We start from the raw sequence: 12766 nt of genomic DNA on the forward strand, positions 1-12766 counted from the left end.
GTTATGGGATTCCTTCCAGAAGGCCATGGGCACAAACATTCGCTTCAACACAGCCTTCCATTCTCAAACTAGTTGACAAGTCGAGCGAGTCAATCAAATCCTTGAAGATATTCTCAGGGCTTGTGTCATTTCCTTTGGTATGAAGTGAGAAGATTGTCTTCCATAAGCCGAGTTCTCCTACAACAACAGCTTCCAAGCGAGTTCGGGCAAGGCCCCATTCGAGATTCTCTATGGAGGAAAGTGTTGTACTCCTCTTAATTGGTCAGAGACTCGTGAACGTCAACTTCTTGGCAATGACTTAATCACAGAAGCTGAAGAAATGTGCAAAGTCATCCGTGAATATCTCAAAGCCGCGCAATCGCGCCAGAAGAGTTACTATGATAGCAAGCATCGTGACTTGACTTTCGAGATCGTAGACCATCTCTACCTCCGCGTCTCTCCAATGAAAGGTACTCGTTGCTTTGGTATCAAAGGGAAGCTTGCCCCTAGATACGTGTGTCCTTTCAAGATCATTGGCAAAAGAGGCAACCTCGCCTATCAACTTGAGCTTCCGTCCAAATTTGCGAATGTGCACGACGTTTTTTACGTGTCTCATCTTCGCAAGTGCTTCAAGACTCCTGACCGCACCATCAACTTTGAAGAGATTGATCTCCAAGAAGACCTATATTATCATGAGCATCCCGTTGCTATTCTTGAAGAAACCGAGCGCAAGACTCGCAACAAGTCTATCAAATTCCCGAAAGTGAAGAGGTCACATCATTCCGACCGAGAAGCCACCTGGGAACACGAGGATCACCTCCGTTCCGAATATCCGGAGTTCTTTTAGTCCTAGATCTCGGGATGAGATCCTTTCGTAGTGGTGGAGTGTTGTAACACCCCGGATGTAACTTACCATATTTGTACTCCAACTCTTGCCATTTTCGGCTCTAAGTTATGAGATTCCCTCGTGGTTGGGTTTTGTCTTCGTTTTGCATTTTGTCCATGTCATGCTTTTCATATCATGTCATCATGTGCATCTCATTTGCAAACGTGTTCGCCTCACGCATCCGAGCATTTTCCTCGTTGTCCGTTGTGCAATCCGACACTCCTACGTCCTCCGGCGCCCCCTTTTGTCTCTTTTCGTGAGCGGGTGTTAAACATTCTCGGAATGGACCGAGATTTTCCAAGCGGCCTTGGTACATCACCGGTAGACCGCCTGTCAAGTTTCATGCCATTTGGAGTCCGTTTGATACTCCAACGCTTAACTAGGGAACCGTAAAGGCCTCGTGTGTGTTACAGCCCAACACCCGTCTAAAGTGCCCCAATAACCCATCCAAACCCCCTCCATCCTCTCGGCCGTTCGATAACGATCGCGTGGTCGAAAACTACACCTCATTTGGACACTCCCACCTCCTTCTATGTATAAATATGTGCACCCCTCTCAAATTTTCGGGTCCAAACCCTAGTTCCACCTCTCCCTCCGCGCAGGACGCGTCTGCCGGCGCCGGACGCGTCCGCCGGCGCCTCCCTCGCCCAATCCGCCGCCGCCACATGGCACCCCGCGAGCCCCACCGCCGCCGGCCCGCGCTCGCCCAGGGCAGGCCGCCCGGCCTGCGCGCATCCACCCTGCCGCTCGCTCCTAGCGCCGTGCGCCGCCCGGCTCCGCCATCCCTCCGCCGCCCCACGTTGCCGTCGGTCGTGCGCCGCCGTCAACCTCTGCCGCCCCGGCGACCGTTGCTCCCCGCCGCCCCGCGCCTCACCGCCGTCCCGCGTCCCCCGCCACCGCGCCGTCCGGGAGACCGCGCCCGTCGTCGGCCGAATCTGGCGCCCAGAGCTCCAGCGACCACCATCTCCAGATCCGGCCGCTACGCCTCTACATTCGGTGGGAACCCCGGCGATCCTCGTTTCGTGCGCCAAGAGAAAACCCTAGATCTGTTCTAGGAGGTGATAATTTCCACTAAGTCCCCTTTCTCTGTAACATTTCGAGCCAGTGTTCATCTCATCATAACTTCATGACCGTTGCTCCGTTTTGTGCGTGCAATATATCAAAATGTTCATCATGATATGATCTTCATTTTGTTACATTGTGACCTGCTTGTTTGAGTCAATCTTTATGCACAAATTATTGATGAAAGAGTGCTAGAAAATGCTAGGTGTTGATTCTTAGCAAAGTATGAGCATTTGTCATTTTTGCTACATTTGTTGTGTGATGCATATGGGCATGAGCTTTACATGTGTTTTGATATATGCCATGCCATCTTTACAAGGGTGTATGCCATGTATTTTTGTGATCAATTTGGTGACTAGCACAAGCATGCAAAGTAGCTCTCGTGATATTGCTGATTTCAGGGACTTAGAATTTCACTGCTCTGTTGTTATTTTTATGCCATGTATTCATGTTGCTACAGTGAGATCCATGCTTCTTTTGAATATGTTTAGTAAGGATGTTTTGGAGATATGGTTATGATCCATCCATCCATGCCCCTGTTTGCAACTATGGAGTGACCTAGCATGACTTAATCTTGCTCTACTTTTGCTATAAAATGTTCCTGGCAGATTGTTTATGTGTTAATCAATTTTGCCAAGGTTGTTATAGTTGATACATGCATGCTATGAGCTTGTTCTTGCCATGGTTAGCTTCTTGAACATGTCTTCTTGCTGGTAGTATGTTTAGCTTGTCATGCAATGCCGTGTTGAGTGAATCGAGCTCGCAAAGATGTCTTCATAATTCTGTTTTTGCCATGCTCAGTTTTCTGCTAAGTCTGAATCTGTTAACGAACTTGCTATGTTTACCTGGTTGCCATCATATCTTCTGTGCCTTTTTGGCTTATGGTTAGTAAGGGACTTTTGTTCTATGCTTTGACTGATTCATGCCATGCCTTGTGTTGCTATGTTCTATTCATGTATTTTCACTAAGTCTGTGAAGCTGATATCTTTAGCACTTTTGCCATGCTTGTTTGAACCTACTCTAGTGTGATTTAGTCGTAGCTCAGTGTACATATTTTGTCAAGCATCTTGAGTAGATCACTGACATATGCTTTGTTGCTATGTTGGGGTGCAGTAGCTTAGTTTCTTGTTGCACTCTAGATGGCATCGTGATGTTAATCGCAGAATTGTGCCATTCTTGTTTTGCTTGCCATTTGCAAACCGTGCATCCGATTCCGGTGATCTATATATCGATTTCGATCGAAATCGAGTCATCTTTCCAGCGGCACACTTGGCTTGCCAAGTTAATGCCTAGTTAAATCTTTACTTCCAGAGCACGCATACGCATTGCATATCTCATCCCGCCTATCATGCAATGTTTGCATCATGTTGCTTGCACATTGCACCGTGGTTGATTGTTGTTTCCTTTGCTTGTGTTCTTGCTTTGGGTAGAGCCGGGAGACGAATACGTGATCGAGGAACCCGTTGAGTACGCTTACGAGGATCAAGGTTTCGTCAACTTGGAGAACTTTGCAGGCAAGATGACCATACCCTCGAAATCACTTATATCTTTGCTTGCTAGTTGCTCATTCTTTTTCTATGCCACGATACCAACCACATTCGATATCGTGCCTCCCATATTGCCATGTCAAGCCTCTAACCCACCTTTCCTATTAAACCGTTGTTTGGCTATGTTACCGCTTTGCTCAGCCCCTCTTATAGCGTTGCTAGTTGCAGGTGAAGATGGAGTTTGTTCCATGTTGGAACATGGATATTGTTGGGATATCATTATTATTATAACTTGTTTACTTTAATGCATCTATATACTTGGTAAAGGGTGGAAGGATCGGACTTATGCCTGGTGTTTTGTTCCACTCTTGCCGTCCTAGTTTCCATCATACCGGTGTTATGTTCCCTGATTTTGCATTCCTTACGTGGTTGGGTTATAATGGGAACCCTTGACAGTTCGCCTTGAATAAAACTCCTGCAGCAAGGCCCAACCTTGGTTTTACCATTTGGCACTTAAGCCTTTTTCCTTGGGTTCCGCGGACTCAAGGGTCATGTTTATTTTAAACCCCCGAGCTAGTGCTCCTCTGAGTGGTGGTCCAACTTGTCAGCCGCCGGTGGCCACCAGGGGCAACTCTGGGCTGGCCTACCAGAAGTTTGGACAATGCGGTGTGCCCTGAGAACGAGATATCTGCAGCTCCTATTGGGATTTGTCGTCACATCCGGGTGGCTTTGCTGGTCTTGTTTTACCATTGTCGAAATGTCTTGTAACCGGGATTCCGAGTCTGATCGGGTCTTCCTGGGAGAAGGAATATCCTTCGTCGACCGTGAGAGCTTGTGATGGGCTAAGTTGGGACACCCCTGCAGGGTTTTGAACTTTTGAAAGCCATGCCCGTGGTTATGGGCGGATGGGAATTTGTTAATGTCGGATTGTAGAAAACTTGACACGTAATTTAATTAAAATGAATCAGCCGCGTGTGTAGCCGTGATGGTCTCTTTTCGGCGGAGTCCGGGCAGAGAACACGGTCTCACGTTATGCTTGAACGTAAGTAGTTTCAGGATCACTTCTTGATCTTTGTAGCTTCTCGACCGTGCTTTGCTTCTCTTCTCGCTCTCATCTGCGTAAGTTAGCCACATATATGCTAGTGCTTGCAGCAGCTCCACCTCACTACCCGTTTTCTACCTTAAACTTAAATAGTCTTGATCGCGAGGGTGTGAGATTTCTGAGTCCCCGTGATGCACATATTACTTCAAAACAGATGCAGGTGTCGATGATGCCAGTGCAGGGGACGCTACCAAACTCAAGTGGGAGTTCGACGAGGATTCGGGACGTTACTATGTGTCTTTTCCGGACGATCAGTAGAGGAGCCCAGTTGGGGCGATCGGGGATCTAGCATTTGGGGTTGTCTTTATTTATGTTGGTTCCGTAGTTGGACCTTGATTGTATTCTAGATGATGTAATGCTATATTTATGTATTGTGTGAAGTGGAAATTGTAAGCCAACTCTTTATCCCTTCCTTATTCAGTACATGGGATGTGTAAAGATTAACCCTCTTGTGACATGCCTACTATGCGGTTATGCCTCTAAGTCATGCTCCGACACATGGGAGATATAGCCGCATCGTGGATGTTACAACAGAGGTGGTTTGAGAGGTAATCATCAGTGAAAACTGAAAACAAGGATGTGCATAAATATCTTCTCTATATTGGAAATGGGGCTAAGGAATAAAAAAAGGCAAGGTATAATAGTTAGTACCATCTTGTAAACCTTAGCGCTTCCCATTGTTTCCCTGCAACATATATAAGGTAGTTAGTCATCAGGTTATATAAGGGTTCACATGCTATTAGTAAAATATGTTGATGAAAAATAAGCACATTGTAGATTCATCAGATTAATTCAAGCCACATGGAAAACCCATTTATCCAAACCAAGCATGATTAAGAACTACCAAATATAGCACTTGTATATGTTTCTCATGTATTAACTGCAGTAAAATTCGATTTATTCCTGACATGGTATACAATAACATAATGCAGCCACAGTAATTGAACATCGCATTGCAGAATTGAACCAAGCAGTTAACAAACACCACAACAGATGAACCAAACATTAACCGAGCACCACATTGCACAGTATAACATACTCCTAATAGAAGATCAGACAGTTAACCAAACCAAGCATGCTTAACCACTTGGAAATATTGCACCCTAAAGAATTGAACATCACATTTGCAGAATTGAACCAAGCAGTTAACTAAACACCACATTGCACGACATATAGAACATATAAATATAGCAGAGGATTGCATGGTAAAAGTAGATAGCACAATTCACTAGCATTTTTTAAGGATAGGTAGTAGCTACCAAACTGAACATGGGTCCCAATAGTGAGCTAATAAGACAAGCTACTCCTCATTGTCGGAGATATCGATGACGATTGGCTCCTTGGACATGGAAGAGGGCGAGGCCACCGCATCGTGGGTGCCCTCATTGTACTTGTGAGTTTCCCGAGCCTCTCCGGGCACCAACCTCCTGGCTCTCGAGATGAGGTAAGCACGTGCATGCTGAGAAAACACCTCGTAGTCTTCGTCGAAGGCACCGACGGTGGCCTCGAGAAAACGCCACAAAATGTCATTTAAAGTAGCCAACCACGGCGCGGCATCGGCGTGCGAGGCATCAACGGTGGCCTCGATGGCGAGATGCTCCTCCAAGATCTAGGGGTCGACATAAATGGCAGCCATCGCGACCTCATCCACGCGTGCGGCCGCGATTTTCTTCTCCGCTGCAAAATTCTCCTTGAGGTCCTGACTATACTACATGCACCATGGCTTAGGCCGGCGCTTATTTGGTGGAAGGGTCGGTAATTTGGGTGGAAGGTGCCGCGCTCGTGCTGGCGGTCGGGGCATGTGGGATGTGGAAGGAGGAGGAAGATGGGGGTCGGATGTGGATCACATGCCTGGATAGGCGAGGTCGAGCAGCGTGAAGGATGGTCGCCGGTTAGGAGGCGGCGGCACTACAAGCAAGGAGTGAAGGTTTCAACTTGGAAAGGAAGGCAGAAACAGGGGAAATGTGGCTTTTGGTAAGGGGGAGGGGGTGGGGAGGTAGATATTTCCGCGGAAGCCGAAAATTTGGAATCGCTTCAGCCAAAAAATTGGCGCGCAAAGTGTCATCAGACATGGTACCTTATTCAGACACGGCCCGAAGATATTTTGTACTGAATCTCACATGGTTGGTTATAATAAACTGTGTGGGATCTACTTGATTTTTCGTCTTGATTTGAATTACATAATGGGGTCACAGCGGCCATGGACGATGTTTGAATTGCCAGACCTTTTATCTTCAGTGATCATAAAAGAATTGGAATTATTCAGGGTTCGTTTGGACATTTTTATGCATTAAGTGAGTTTTCAATGCATTTATGTGCATAATTCAAATTTTAACTACATGCACATGCTCCAGTGCATATAAATTGGTTGAAAAATCAAATATGTGTCCTTGGGTGCATGCTTAGGTCCCATGGAAGACATGGGAATGAATTTCAAACACGAGGGCACCGTTCATTGCCAGCAAAACATTGACATGCCTGGTTTTTAAAATCTAGTAAATCCAAAAATCGTCTGAAATTCATGAAACTTGGCATGCTATCATGGAGCAGCATCAACATGGCGTGGTAATTTTTTTCCCCATTTGGACTAGGTTTGAGTATATGCTTCTCACAAACCAGACCTTCTCACAACAAGCATGATGGTTTCGGTAGAGAACGCCCCACCTTTGGGGACGAAATGATATCCATTTCCCCTTATTGCTTTCAAAATTTTTCTCCTATCAACATAGAACAACAGGAGTGTTGTGTTATTTTTTATGATTTTTTAGGGTTCGTCTGGACATTTTAATGCATTAAGTGAGTTTTCAATGCATTTATTTGCATAATTCAAATTTGAACTACATGCAGATGCTCCAGTGCATATAAATCAGTTGAAAAATCAAATCTTTGCCTTTGGGTGCATGCTTCGGTCCCATGCAAGAATTGGGAATGAATTTCAAACACCTTGCCACCGTTGATTGTCGGCAAAACATTGAGATGCCTGGTTTTTAAATTCTAGTAAATTCAAAACTTTTCTGAAATTCATGAATCATGGCATGCTATCATGGAGCGGCAACAACATGCCATGGTAAAATTTTTGTCCCAATTGGGGCAGGTTTGGGTATATGCTTCTCACAAATTAGAGCTTCTCACAACAAGAATGATGGTTTCGGTAGGGAACACCCCACCTTTTGGGAGGAAATGATATCCATTACCCCTTATTGCTTTCAAATTTTTTTCTCATCTAAACATTGAACAACAGGAGTGTTGTGTTAATTTTTGTGATTTTTCGGGGTTCGTTTGGACATTTTTTATCCATTAAGTGAGTTTTCAATGCATTTATGTGCATAATTCAAATTTGAACTACATGCACATGCTCCAGTGCATATAAATTGGTTGAAAAATCAAATCTTTGTCCTTGGGTGCATGGTTAGGTCCCATGCAAGAAATGGGATTGAATTTCAGACACCACCATTGATTTCTGGCAAAACATTCAGATGCCTGGTTTTTACATTCTAGTAAATCCAAAGTGGTCTAAAATTAACGAAACTTGGCATGCTATCATGGAGCGGCATCAACATGTTGTGGTTAATTTTTTGTCCCATTTGGGGCAGGTTTGGGTATATGCTTCCCAGAAACCAGAGCTTCTCACAACAAGCATGATGGTTTCGGTAGGGAACGCCCCATCTTTCGGGGTGAAACAATATCCATTGCCTCTTATTGCTTTCATTTTTTTCTCGTGTCAACGTAGAACAACAGGAGTGTTGTGTTATTTTTTGTGATTTTACGGGGTTCGTTGGGAAATTTTTATGAATTCAGTGAGTTTTCAATGCATTTATGTGCATAATTCAAATTTGAACTACATGCACATGCTCCGGTGCATATAAATTGGTTGAAAAATCAAATATTTTGACCTTGGGGGCGTTCTTAGGTCCCATGCAAGAAATGGGAATGAATGTCAAACACCCTGCCACCGTCACACGGCCGCAAACATTAAGATACCTGGTTTTGAATTCTATTAAATCCAAAACTCGTCCGAAATTCATGAAACATGGCATCCTATCATGGAGCGGCATCAACATGCCGTGGTAAAGTTTTTGTCCCATTTGGGGCAGGTTTGGGTATACGCTTCTCACAATCCAGAGCTTCTCACAACAAGCATGATGGTTTCAGATAGAACACCCATATGCAAAGTGAGAGAAGGATTTGTGCATCTCTTGAACACAAACGGTTCTTTTGGTTGACCTGTGTGAACCAATTACAGACAATTTGGTGCGATTTGCATCTGTCATATTGGGTATGTTGCCATTTGTCAAACTAGAAAGATTGACATTTGTTGGTCTAGTAATATTGCCATTTGCCAACCTTGTAACACTGCAATTTGTGAAAATATGAAGCTAAAAATCACTAGCAGTATCTAATTTTTGCAACAAAAATTCAGTAATTAAGCATAGATGGAGGCGAGGAGGCATGTTCAGCTAGGCGTGCAGCAGGCAGCGCTGTACTCTTTTATTTGACAGCGGGTAGCGCAGTTCCCAATACGGCTTTAATGCAGACGAGGGAGAGGGTAGCTGTTCCCCAAATGTTGAATGGCCAATGATGCATCCTCCTTCAATTAGCATCGTGTGAATGCATTAGGAAGTAATGGGAGGACCGGGAAAAGAGGCAGCATGATGTGAATGCAACGCAGTTTGCACTCATGTCTCAACACAAACAGTTCATCCGAGTGAACCGCATGCCGTATATCACACTCACCTTTGATCTGGTTGACCGTTTCCATTGTGTTGCCTAATCACAAACAGTTCGTCCGAGTGAACCGTATGATGTACATCGCACACACCTTCATCTAGTTGCCCATTTCTTTTGGTCCTCCTCATCGCAAACAGTTAATTGAGATGAACCGTATGCCCTACATCGCACACGCAACTAAATTCTGAACCCTGTTTGATGCATCCTCCATCAAAAACGTTCTGCACATTTTTTACGGTTTTTTACACCACCGTTTGCGATTATGGCATCGCACACAGTTTCGTCGAAGGGTATCTGATCGTAGTGTCGTGTTAGCAGCATCCTGCAGTAGTGCTAGTCCATTTCCTCAAACTGGAGAACTTCCCGATGAGCAAGAAGAAGCTAAAAGAGTACCCCAGAGGGCCAGTATGTACAAGTTTGTCGATGACACTCTATCCAAAATAAGGCCCAATGGTGTGAAATTGAAGTGCATCTACCGGGAAGAAGGAAAGGAGCTGCTGGCGGAAATACACAAAGACATGTGCGGCTCCCACATTGGATCAAGGGCTTTAGTTAGGAAAGCATTCTGGCAAGGATTCTATTGTCCCACAGCCCTCCAAGATGTGGTCGAGCTAGTCACCAAGTGGGAAGCCTTCCAGTTCCATTCCAAGAATATCCATCTGCCTGGCGAAAGGGGGATGTGCTGCAAGGCGATTAAGTTGGGTAACGCCAGGGTTTTCCCAGTCACGACGTTGTAAAACGACGGCCAGTGAATTGTAATACGACTCACTATAGGGCGAATTCTTGTTCGTTACCATCGATAAGTTTACAAAGTGGTCGGAGGTAGATGCCACGAGAAAGGTGACTGCTCGTTCATCTATCAATTTCTTGAAAGGATTGGTTTGCCATTTCGGGGTCCCTGCCCGGATCATCACCGACAACGTCACCCATTTCATGAGCCGCGCCTTCATGCAATATGTTCATGCCCTTAGAAGCAAGATCTCATTGGCCTCTATTACACATCCCAGAAGCAATGGACTAGCTGAGAGGGTGAACGCTGAAGTGTTACACTACAGAGGTGCGGCAGGCGATGGATCGATGAGCTGCCGGTAGTTTTCTGGTTCCTTAAAACGACACCAAATCGACCTATTGGGCAGACTTCCTTATCCCTAGTTTATGGGGCAGAAGCAGTTATCCCCACAGAACTCATTTACGGGTCGACTCGAGTGCTTGCCTACGATGAAGTAGCGTAGGATCAGCACCGGCATGACGACGCTGTGCTTCTCGAGGAGAACCGTCTCCGGGCTTCTACGGGCACTGCTTGCTATCAGCAAGCGGTGCGTCGCTATCACAACGCAGGGTTCATGCCCGGTGTTTTTCGGAAGGTGACCGTGTCCATAGGCGTGTTTAGTCCGATAAGGGTACAAACAAGTTGACACCGAAGTGGGAAGGCCCTTACCGGGTAGTTCGATTCAGCAGACCTGGCACAGTCCATCTGGAGACCGGTGATGGCATTCAATTGCAAAACTCATGGAATATTGAGCATCTCCATAAGTTCTACTTGTAAGGCGCGGTTGTCGGGACTTGCCTCAGTTACATGTAAGCCCTTGTATAAATCCGGGTGCAAACCCTGAGCAACAGAGAAATAAATGAAGTGCTAGGGGAACCCCGACAAGTTGCATGCATGCATAAGCATTTCATGAGCATCGCATATTCCTGTAGATAAGATCGCATTTGGCATCATTTCCATCTGCATAAAACTGCAGGTTCCTGCCAAAAAGCTTGGCCTCCAAGGAGAGATGGAAAGATGAACCAAGACTACGATCTCTGGTAAGCCAAACCGATAAGTTCTATCTCTTGTCCATACATGTTCTGTAAGTAAAGACTTCTGCATAAGAAAACCTCACAGCTTTTTGAAACTTAAGTGCTCCCATCCTTTGACTCAAATGATGCTTCAGTCAAGATGGTCGCAGTGTCCTTTGATGAACAAAGATTGGCGAGGGGCTGGCCCCTGTTCACAATTTGTGCCCAGTAGGCTCAATTCCCTGGCAACAAAATAGAGGGTGCCGGCAGGATAGTCTGCTGGGGGGAAACTCCTTTATTTGGAAATATAGAGGCATTCCACCTCTGCATGGACATATACATGCACGAGTCCTCGACAAGGTTCATCTTTTTCACTAATATGCTGATCAAAAAAGTAAGACCTTACAAGACACAAACATGGATTCAAGAGATTACATTATTTGCACTAAAATTTGGCAATTGCCTACCGATTTAAGATTGAAAAAAGATAAGTGCCCTATAATATCCTCTTTTAGTTTTCCCTCAGCCAAGTATTGTGGTGGGAAGAGGGGAGGTATAAAAGAAGCACCCAAGCAGGAACCCATCCCGATCCCGCCACGGCCTGTCGGGCGCGGCCTGACAAGATCGGGAGTGACGAGGCTGCAAAAGAGGGACACGGAGAGTAGTGCGGCGGTGCCCTGGTCACCACCTCTAAGACTAGCAAGAAGCCCCGGCTTGAGCACCGGTGGATTCATCCACAAAAGCGAAGTCGGAAAATTACTCGCGGAGAGGCGAAGGCACCAAGGGAACATCCCTCCCCGGCTATCACCCAAAGAGACTGGTGATGATGGTGCTAGGGAGGCAGGGGAAGAGAGGAAAGATGAGGCGGCACGTGGCTAATAGGAGGCGAAGGCGTCAGTGCTATCATACTCCAACCTGGCCCCCTACCACCCGCTTTCTCTGTCTTCCCCCATTTTCTCTCCATCACCACCTCTCCAGAGAAACGTCAGGCCTCCAGCGTGACGCCTTCCCCGGAGAAGCAGCCGAGGGCCAAGACGACCAAGGGGCTCGGGGCACGCCGCTCCCCACCTTGGTGGGTAGGAACACGCACCTCCCCTCAACATCAGCCCCAGACCCACTTGAAGGGGCAGAGTTGGGATTGCCAACAATCCCTAGCCCTACACCCCAGACGGGCGTTGAGGGCCCCAAGAACCTAGTCGTCGGGCTAACAAGCGACAGCAACTCAAGGCAAGATGTAGCGTTACCCAATAGACGGCCGACCAAGGCAGAAGAGGCAAGCATTTCACCACAATGGGAAAGCTTGATATCCCCAACAATGCTCGGAACCGCATTCGGGCCAGGCCCTGGGGCTTCTGTCGGTGCAACAAACCCTGGGTCTGTTACCCAGACTGTGCACCTGCACAAAGAACAAGACCGCAGCACAAAGATCAGATTGGAATACAAGGGATCAGTTCTTCAAAGGATCCGAGTACAGATCAAGAAGTACTAGAAGAGCAAGTTATCACTGAGGAAAGAGCCTCCCTTGCCGGGCAGGTGATCCCTGATAACCCACAAGTATGGGGGATCGTTTGTAGCCTTCTTCGACAAATAATTGTGTCGAACCCAACAAGGATCTAAAGGTAGAACAAATATTCCCTCAAGTTCTATCGACCACCGATACAACTCTGCACACTCTTGACGTTTTCTTTACCTAAAACAAGTATGAAACTATTTTTGCAAGAATAAAACTACGAGTACTTT

Source organism: Triticum urartu, chromosome 6 (assembly GCF_003073215.2).
Source record: "Triticum urartu cultivar G1812 chromosome 6, Tu2.1, whole genome shotgun sequence".
Lineage (NCBI taxonomy): Eukaryota > Viridiplantae > Streptophyta > Magnoliopsida > Poales > Poaceae > Triticum > Triticum urartu.